At 49.3% G+C, this 9395-nt stretch overlaps 1 pseudogene; it reads right to left on the bottom strand.

The window, feature by feature from the left end:
• Window positions 1–9098: 9098 nt before the first annotated feature.
• The window catches only part of LOC136122898 (cytochrome c-like), a 33487-nt pseudogene continuing 33190 nt past the window's right edge, over window positions 9099–9395 (bottom strand).

Genomic DNA, 9395 nt, shown 5'->3' with positions numbered 1-9395 from the left:
TCACAGTAAAGCTTGTCTGCTCTGGACACAGCCCAGAGAAGAGGGTCTGGCGCTGACGATGGGGAGCCTGGAAGGAGCTGGGAGCCCCAGTGGCACTGACTTGCCGAGTGACCCTGGGGAGGTCACATAAGGACTCCTCCCTCCCCACCCACCTCCAGCAGCCACAATGGCCTGCAACCTCCTTCGGGGTCAGAAGGTCAAAGGCCATGGGCAGGCCAAGTACTGTGCAGGGGAAGAAGAGGCTCTGGGTTTAGCTACGCCGCGCGGGAGCCTGGGAGGCATTCAGATACTCCATCTGCACAGGCATGAGTTACAGATTCACCACTTTCCTGCAGGAGCCGGGCCAGAGGGGGGCCCCAGGGCCCAGTGCTCACCCCTGACCTTGCCACCTGGCAGGCAGCTTTCATTCCTCCTGGGCAGAGGTTCAGGGCCCAGGGATGAGGGCAGCCCCCTCCTGCCTCTCAGGAGCTGACCATCCCTGTGCAGGACAGACGGTGGCAAGTCTGTGGGGTCATTCAGAGGTGGATTGGGGGAAGGTGAGGACAGGAGACTCACAGCCCTGCAGGAATCACCCTGGGCTATTTCTTCATGTAGGGCAGCCCATCTAAGCCTCATAGCAAACCACAGTGGCCCCATTTTGCAGATGAGGAAACTGAGGTCGGAGGGATATGCCCAAGTCACACAGCAGGAGAGTGGTAGAGCTGAGGCTTGAACCCAGGCCTCCTGGCTCCAGAGCTGGTGGCTTGCCCAGCCTCACACTGAAGCTCTTTACAAGTGGGCATCTCCCCTCTAGCCCCTGTGCCCCATCACTCATCTCTACGTCCCTGTTGTGCTGATTCCCATACCCCAGACTAAGGAACCCCTTCATCAGCCTCCTCTGGGAAGCTCATTAAAGATGCAGGTTCCTGGACCCCATCCACAGCTGCTGTATCAGCATCTCTGGCGCTAGGGGGCCTGAACCTGCAGTTTCGTAAAAACTTCCCTGGGGAGTTATGTCCAAGGAGTACTGCCCCAAGCCCTAAGTGCCACTCTCTCTGTGCCTTTGGGCCTGGGGGGCAGACACCGTGTTAAATGCTTTACATCTAGTGATTCAGCCAAACCTCACTGCAACCTATGAGGTCTCCACCATTATGTCCCCATTCTATGTCCCTAGAGAGTTGACCTCAGTGCCTGGCATATAGGTGTCACTCAAAACACACCTGTTGACGAACTCGCTTCATATATGTGAACTCATTTAAGGCCCAACAGGAGTATGAAGTGGATTTAGTTCCCATTTCACAGAAAGGGAGACTGAGGCTCAGAGAGGTTAAGCGATTGGAAGAGATAGGGTCAGGATTCAACAGGGCCAGAGCTGGCTGGTTTGCAGAGCACTGTCCAGGGCAAACTGGGCTCTCTCCCTCCCCCCGCGCACTGAGTGGCAGCAAGGGCTGGGCGAAGGGAGAATTGATCCTATGGCCCAGTGGCTTTGCTGAAGCCTGAGGCCAGGAGCCACAGGGTGCCAGCTGGGCAAGGAGTCCAGTTGAACCCAGAGAGGCTATTTTCATGTCTCGTGTGTGCTCAGAAGCTGTAACTGCGCTGTCTGCTTCCATCACTGGTTTATTCCCCCAGAACGCCCCCAACCCAAGCTAGAAGCACTGGAGGCAGGGCGGCCTGAGTCCCTGCCACAGGGTCTCCCTCCAGGCCTGACCTGGTTGTGCCTGACCTCTGGGGAGGGGCGCTGTCCACTGCCCTGTGCTGAGCGGCTCACCTGATCAGAAGGTCCCTTCTCCTGAGCTGAACTCCGCCGCCTGGTGGTTCCCCTTGAAGATCCCAGCTCCACATCCAGGGACGACACAGAACAAGCGGAATCACCCACCCGACAGCCTTCACACAGCATCAACCACGGCAATAGCGCCGGCAACAAGAGCTATTTACTGAGTGCTCACCACCTACCAGGCGCCACACAAAGGGATTCACTCGGATCATCTCATGACAACCTGTGAGGTGGGGGCAGTTACTGGCCAACTGTGCACATGGGGACTGAGGCTCATTGAGGCAGAAGATCCTGCAACATGAGTGCTTGAGAAATGGTTCGCTCGCCCCCTTTCCCCTCCTTTGCATCCTGCTGAAACCTTGCTGGTGTCCCTTTCTGAACTCTCCTAAAATCCTAGAATAGCCCTCAGTCTGTCAATTCAACCAAATCTGTAACCTCATCCACCCCTGGATTCTCTTCACGTGAAATAATGTATGTCATTATGATGCGAGCCACTTTGATTGGGGTTTTATTGATTTGGAGTCTGAGCAATATTATAGACACAAGTTTCACGATAATGCAAAGGGCTGACATGACTGTTAGAAGAGATTATCAATGAAGTAGACACAGAGCCAGGAGACGGAGACACCGGGGTAATTCTGACCTCTTGCGCCAATGCCCCCTGCTGTCTGCATTCCCTTTCACAGCTCTCCGAGCACATTTTGCTCTGGACAACCCCACTCACCCTTTACAGGTGATGCTCAGAGAGGTGAGGTCACCTAAGGTGACTCAGCTAGTGAGGGGCAGAGCCTGGGAGTGGACCCACTTTGGTGACAAATAGGGAGCATTTCCCTGCACCATGGTCCTCAACTGGGCCCATATTGCTGGTCCAATTAGATCGGTTCAGTCTAATTGTGTGGATTACAGAATGACAATGCCAGTTGAATGCACTCATCAGACAAGCCCCTGCTTCTCCCTTAAATAAGAGAAAGTGAGAGGTGGAAACTGAGGCAAATGCTTTTGGACAAGACGGCAGTGGCTCCTACTTTAAGAGTCAGTAGGAAAATTGGAAGGGGGAGATGGTGATGCCTTCATTACCCCAACTATTAATATTACATCATTCGTGGTCACTGACCACAGGCCATGGTACAGGTGAGGTGGACTAAACTTCTACCCAAGCCCCTAGCCAGCTGTAAGCCCACCCCTTCCCTCTATTCGAGAGAGCATGGGAACACAAGGGAACAGGCAAGGGAGACAGAGTTAATGCTGCTCCCAAGATCACCCACTCAGACCTTCCTGGAATGGGTTGAGCGGTTTCCCCAAATAGGAAGTGCTTTGGCTCTCTGTGTCCTGAAAGGATTGATCTTTCCCTGTTTATGCTGAGGCTCAAAGGGCCAAGTTTAATCCAGAGAAGCCTTTACGCTTGGTTATTAGACAAGAGTGAGGTCAACAAGGGCTAATGGGGACTATTTCCATCCAGGCACATGGTCACTGCAGCCGCCAAGAAAAGGGTGTTCGCAGCCAAGGTCTGTCCGGGACTCAGGCCTCAACACCAGCGGCGGGAACCAGGGGCGTCACCGCAGCCAGTGTTCTGCTCTGGATTCTTTCTTTCCCCCACAGACTGCAGTGAATCTGGCTGTGACATAAGCGAATCCAGATGTGTGGGAACGCAGTTGGTTGAAGACAGCAAAAGAATCGCAGTGGCCTCAGCTCTCTCCGGAAGTGGAGGATGTTTTAGGAGACTGCCTGACTAGGGCTCACACTTCCCTGTTCAAATGCCTCCAAAGGCTTCCTGCAGCCCTGACTGGAGAGACAGCATGGGCCAGTGTTGCCCCAGCCCCACCTTACCCCGCTCCCCTCACTTTATCTGCTCCAGCCACATTTGCCTCCTGGTCATGCTAACCTGCCCACCCCAGAGCCTTTGCACATGCTGTTCTTTTTGCCTAGAATGATTTTTTCTTCCCACTTACCTGAGAAACTCGCATTCATCACTTGCTCAAGACAGCCTTCCCTGACCCTTTACTAGAGCTATAACTGTACATAGATGATTTACTTTTTATACTGTCTGCTCCCACTGTAGTCTAAGCTCCAGGAGGGCAGGAACCATATCTGATTCTTCTCTCTCTTGTATCCCCAACCCCTAGCACAGATCCTGTCACAGAGCAAGTAGCCAGTAAATACTGAGTGAGTGAGTGAGTGTGTGAATAAACAAGGAGTTTCAGCAGTGGTCACCATAGCTGTATAAGGCTCTGTCAATGTAAACGTTACCTAATTATCCAAATGTTCAGGGGGGTCTCCCTAGTTTGAGGGATCCCAGAGCTAAGCGATGATCCAGAAGGCGCTTTGAGAGATCCAAATTAAGGCAACAAAAGAACCACGCGTCAGTGTCAAGTTTGAGAAACATGGAGTGGAAAGCAGGTCTTGGGGGAGGGAAAGAAGGTGGAGAGGACAGAATGGACCCAGCTCCTTCCTCTCCCACTACCAGCTCCACCCCAACTCCCAGAAACACCCCTCATCGACATGCCTGAGTGGGACGGGTCTGCCAGTGCCCCCCAGCATATTCTCCCATCTTCCTTTAATAACTGAACCTCAAATTTCGGCTTTGTCCCTGGCTGCTCAGACTACATCCCCCAAGGCTAAGAAAACCTTTGCCTCAGCCCATTACTGCCGCCTTGACTCGGACACAGTCAGCCCACAGAACAAGGGAAAGGGAAGGAAGGAAAATGTATGGCACCACTGATGGGGATGATGGTTATGAATGGGTGGATGTCCAGCCACACACCCATCGCACCCGCCGATTGAAGCCTCAGGCAGGCAGGCTCAGGGGCCGAGTGTCCTCCTCACTGCAGGGCTCGCTCTGGCCCCCACCACCAGGCCTAGTGGAGTCATCAAATAAATCCAACATTAAGAAAAGGGGGGACTCAGCAGACACTTTCCTGAAATTCAATGGTAATAAAAGAGAAAAATGAACCAGCTCGCTCTAGACAACCAGTGCCAGAAAAGTAATTATCCCACTTTCTGGTCTTCTGCGAGGATGCCGGTGGCAGAGGCACCTGCCCAGGTAATTCATCAGCCTCAGGTTTATGGACTCCCCGGGAGCCTAATGTACAAAGACTCCTCTCCAGCTCACTTGAAACCATGCTATGTACATTTTGTCAAGATTATTGCTCTTCTCTGCCATCCCTGAGTGGGGAGGCAGGCACCATAATGGGTGGCACAAGTGAATATCGATTTGCCAGCACCAACCCTGAAGAAAAATCACTACAAATGAGCCAGTTGTTGCCAACTGCCCAAGCCCTCCACCGTGGAGGGCCGTGGTTTCCCCATGAGTCACTAAGCTGCCGCTGTCACACCAGGCAGACAGAGAGCCCAGCTGCGTGATCATAGGGGAATAAGGTGTTGTATAGAAAGTACCTCAGTTTCCTCATCTGTGGAATGGGAATCACAGCACGTGCTGATGAGGGCTCTCATCTTCTTTATTGCTTAAAAGAGTTTTTAAGATGAGCATATATTTCTTTTGTATGGAGAAAACTAAGCACAACGAAACATAGATAAAATGAGGGTGTAGTACATACCCCACCGATGTGCAGTGAGAGCTGAATTAGATGATACTCACGGCGCCCACCGCACAGGGCTGGGCAGGTGCTGAGCGCACAATGCCTGGGGCTGCCAGGCCGCTCTGATGACTGTGGCGGATGCTGGATGTGCCTGTCGCAAATCAAGGCTATTGGCAGGGTGCTGCCTTTGACACTGGACAGGGAGGGTGACTTCTCTGATTCATCCATCAAATAAGAAAGACACTGGCTTCCAGCCTAGAGGCAGGGACATGGACTGTAGACCTTCTCATGCCATTTCCAGTCCCTGAAACCCCTGTCTGAGTCAACGAGGGGTTGGTGACCTTTGATGTCAACCCTTCAGGAGAACAAGACATGACCGCCGGGGTCTCTTCACTTTTCCATGGTCCAAAGCCTTCACTCACCTGATCACTCATTCATCCATTCAGGTGCCCAGAAGCACTTATTTAACACTTTATAAGCCATACCCTGGTCCTCCGGGAGCTCTAAGCCTGGTGGGTGAGGAATACAGGAGCAGGAGAGTCTGGTGCAGTCGGGAGGGCTGGCTGCAGGGATGTGTGGGACCTGGGGGAGCTCCAAGCAGGGCTTGTGTGAATCTGCCTGGGGAGGTCGGGCAAGCTTCACAGAGTGACATTGAACTAAGTGGAGGCGGGGAGTTTGTTGGGATGTCATGTTGGGAAGGGCACACCAGACAGAGGGAACAGCATGTGCAGAGGTTCAGAGGCTGGGAAGCATTTGGCCTGTTCAAGGAGGAGCACACGGTCTGGAATGGCTGGAGGATGGGCTGTAACTTTAAGGGGTGGAGCAGAGGTGAGAGATGAGGCTGGAGAGGCTGGTGCCTGGCAGACAGTTATGTCACCTCTCAGAGCCTCAGTTTCCTCATCTGTAAAATAAAGGCAATAACAGCTCCATCCTCATAGAGTTAAATGAGAAGCATAGCATTGTGCGAAGCACACAGTAGGCCCTCATAGTTGGTCCGCATCACTGGTCTGACAGGTATTGAGCTCCCCCTCAGCTCCTCTCAGGTCCTCCCTCTGGCTGCCCTGTCTCCCCATCCTGGAACCCACCCCTGCTTGTGCCCCAGGCCTGATGTCGCCCCAAGGTTCTGAGTAGTTCTAGCCCAGCTCCAGGCTAGGCCACAAGCTCAGCACCTGGCACAGGGCGGGCATTTGTGCACGTGGGTGAGCAGTCCTGTCGGGACAGTGTCCTCCTCCTGCTGCCCAGAGCTGCCCATGCCTCAGCCACTGCCCTTTTCTGTGGCCAACCCCACCCCCTGCCCTCCCACACCACACCCCTCTCCCCGCCCAGGGCACCATCCCAGCCTGCAGCCCTGCTCATGGTTCCTGGGACCCACATATGGGATCTGCTACATCCCAAAGGCCCCTATGAAGGGCACACCCATGAGATCTACTTCCTGTGGCTCTCACCTTTCTAAACTCTCTTGTCTGACAGGACAGCCTTGTCATCTCTCTGGGGCCTCCAAGGTTAACTGTACTCTGAGCTGCAATCAGCTGGTCTGGGCTTGGGGAAACCTGGGTCTTCTGAAGGCAGGCTGGGGGCACAGACATGCCAAAGTGAAGCCCTCCTGATTTCCTGATTCTGCCCGGTCTTAGAATGAGGTCATTTCCAGGAAAAAGAAACTGAGAGAAAGAATTAACAGCCAGACTGGTAAAACTAAAACATAAACATATGGCCATTCACAATAACATCATAAATAAGAAAATACTTAGGAATACATTTAACAAATGAAGGGCAAGATTGTGCACTGAACACTATGAAACATGGCTGAGATCAATTAAAGAACATCTAAATAAATGGAGAGATATTTCATGTTCATGGGCTACAAGACTCCATATTGTCAAGTTGGCAATTCTCCCCAAGTGGATCTACATATTAAATGCAATCCTTATAAAAATCTCAGCAAGCTTTTTTTTTTATAGAAATTGACAAACTGACTCTAAAATTTATATGGAAATTCTAAGGACAGAGAATAGACCAAACTATTCGGAAAAAGAACGAAGTTGGAGGACTGATACTACCTGACCTTGAAACATATTATAAAGCCATAATAATCAAGATAGTGTGGCATTGGTGCAAGATAGGCATATAGATCAAAGAAAAGAAACTGAGTCCTAAAGTAAGCCATTAGATTTTTTTTTTTTTTCAGTACGCGGGCCTCTCACTGTTGTGGCCTCTCCCACTGCGGAGCACAGGCCCCAGACGTGCAAGCTCAGCGGCCATGGCTCATGGGCCCAGCCGCTCCACAGCATGTGGGATCTTCCCAGACCGGGGCACGAACCCGTGTCCCCCCGCATCAGCAGGCGGACTCTCAACCGCTGCGCCACCAGGGAAGCCCTAGTAAGCCATTAAATTTATGGTGAATTGTTTTTTAACTAAGGTCCAAAGACAATTCAATGTCTTGTTGAATTGTCAAGGCATGTTTGATCATTTGTTCAAACTTGTCAACTAATGATGCTGGGGCAGTTGGCTACCCACGTGAACTTAAACCCTCACCTCATTCCATACACAAAAATTAACCCCAAATGGATTAAAGACTTAAATATAAGAGCTAAAACCATAAAACTCCCAGAAGAAAACAAAGGAATACATCTTCATGACGTTGTGTTAGGCGAAGAATTTTTCGCCTTTTTGGAAGAGACCAAAAAGAAGATCCATAAAAGAAAAAAAATCAGCAAATTTACTTTATCAAAATTTTAAAAATTTGTTTCAAAGGACACCATTCAGAAAATGAAAAGACAAGCCCACAGACTGGGAGGAAATATTTGTAAGTCGCATACTGATTAAGGTATTGTATCCAAAATATATCAAGAACACTTATAATTCAATAATAAGAAGACAAACAACTCAATTTAAAAATAGGCTAAAGACTTGTGTAGACATTTCACCAAAGAAAATATATGGACGGTTAATTAGCTCATAAAAACATGCTTAATATATTCAACTAGTGAGATTAGTCATTAGGTAAATGCAAACTAAAACCAGCAGTGAGATACCAATTCACACCCACTTAAAGAAGTAGAGAAATAGAAACTCTCTCATACTGCAGGTAGAAATGTAAAATAGTATAATTACTCTCGGGAAACAGTATGGCAGTTTCTTAAAAAGCTAAACATAAACTTACCATAATACCCAGCAATTCCATTCCCAAGAATCTCCCTAAAAGAAATAAAAAACCTATGTTCACAAAAAGATTCAGATGCAGACGTTCACAGCAGCATTATTCATGACAACCAAAATGCAGAACAGCCCAAACGTCCATCAAATTTGAGTGGATACATAAATGTGCGTATCCATCCAGTGGATACCACTCAGCAATAAAAAGGAAGAGCTACTGACACATATTACACATGAATGACCTCGAATATATTATGCAAAGAAGCCAGATGCAAAAGACTACATACAGTAAGACTCCCTTTATATGAAGAGTCCACAAAAGGCAAACTTACAGAGACAGAAATCAGACCTCGAATGCCTGGGACATTATGTGTGTTTGGAGGGGAGGGGAAAGTGGGGATTAACTGCAAGCAATCATATCTTTAGAAGGGGAAAACAGTGACAGCCCTTGCTGAACCAGAATTACTATCAAAATTCGAAAAGCTGATCATCATTTAGCCACAAGCCAATCCTATTTAAATCAGGACTGTCCAACAGAAATATTCTAGCAGCCATTCATCATCTGAATTCTGGTATATGAGATCAGTTTAGATACGGTATGCATAAAAAGGCCATAGACATTTCTGTGCCGTAATAAATAGGGCAGTAGCCATCTATTACTCATTAGTAGCTTTTCTGAGAGAAGTTACTAAGTGTACGCTTTCTGCCTTCTTAATGCCAGTGAAGATTACTTTTGTTCCAGGGATGTACTACTTAGGATTCTCCAAATAGTCCCCAGTGATGCCTTTGTTCTTTTATTTTATTTTTTTTGATAATTTCTTCTTTATTTGTTGGCTGTAACTCTTCTACAAGGAAGAAACCTCTGTTCAGCTGTTTGTTTACTCTGAATTACAATTTTCACAGGAATGGCAGGAGACACACACGATTCTGCTTACTTTAGCAACGTTTAAATC

The sequence above is a fragment of the Phocoena phocoena genome, chromosome 1 (assembly GCF_963924675.1).
Source record: "Phocoena phocoena chromosome 1, mPhoPho1.1, whole genome shotgun sequence".
NCBI classification, from domain to species: domain Eukaryota; kingdom Metazoa; phylum Chordata; class Mammalia; order Artiodactyla; family Phocoenidae; genus Phocoena; species Phocoena phocoena.
This window is presented reverse-complemented; position numbering and strand designations above follow the sequence as displayed.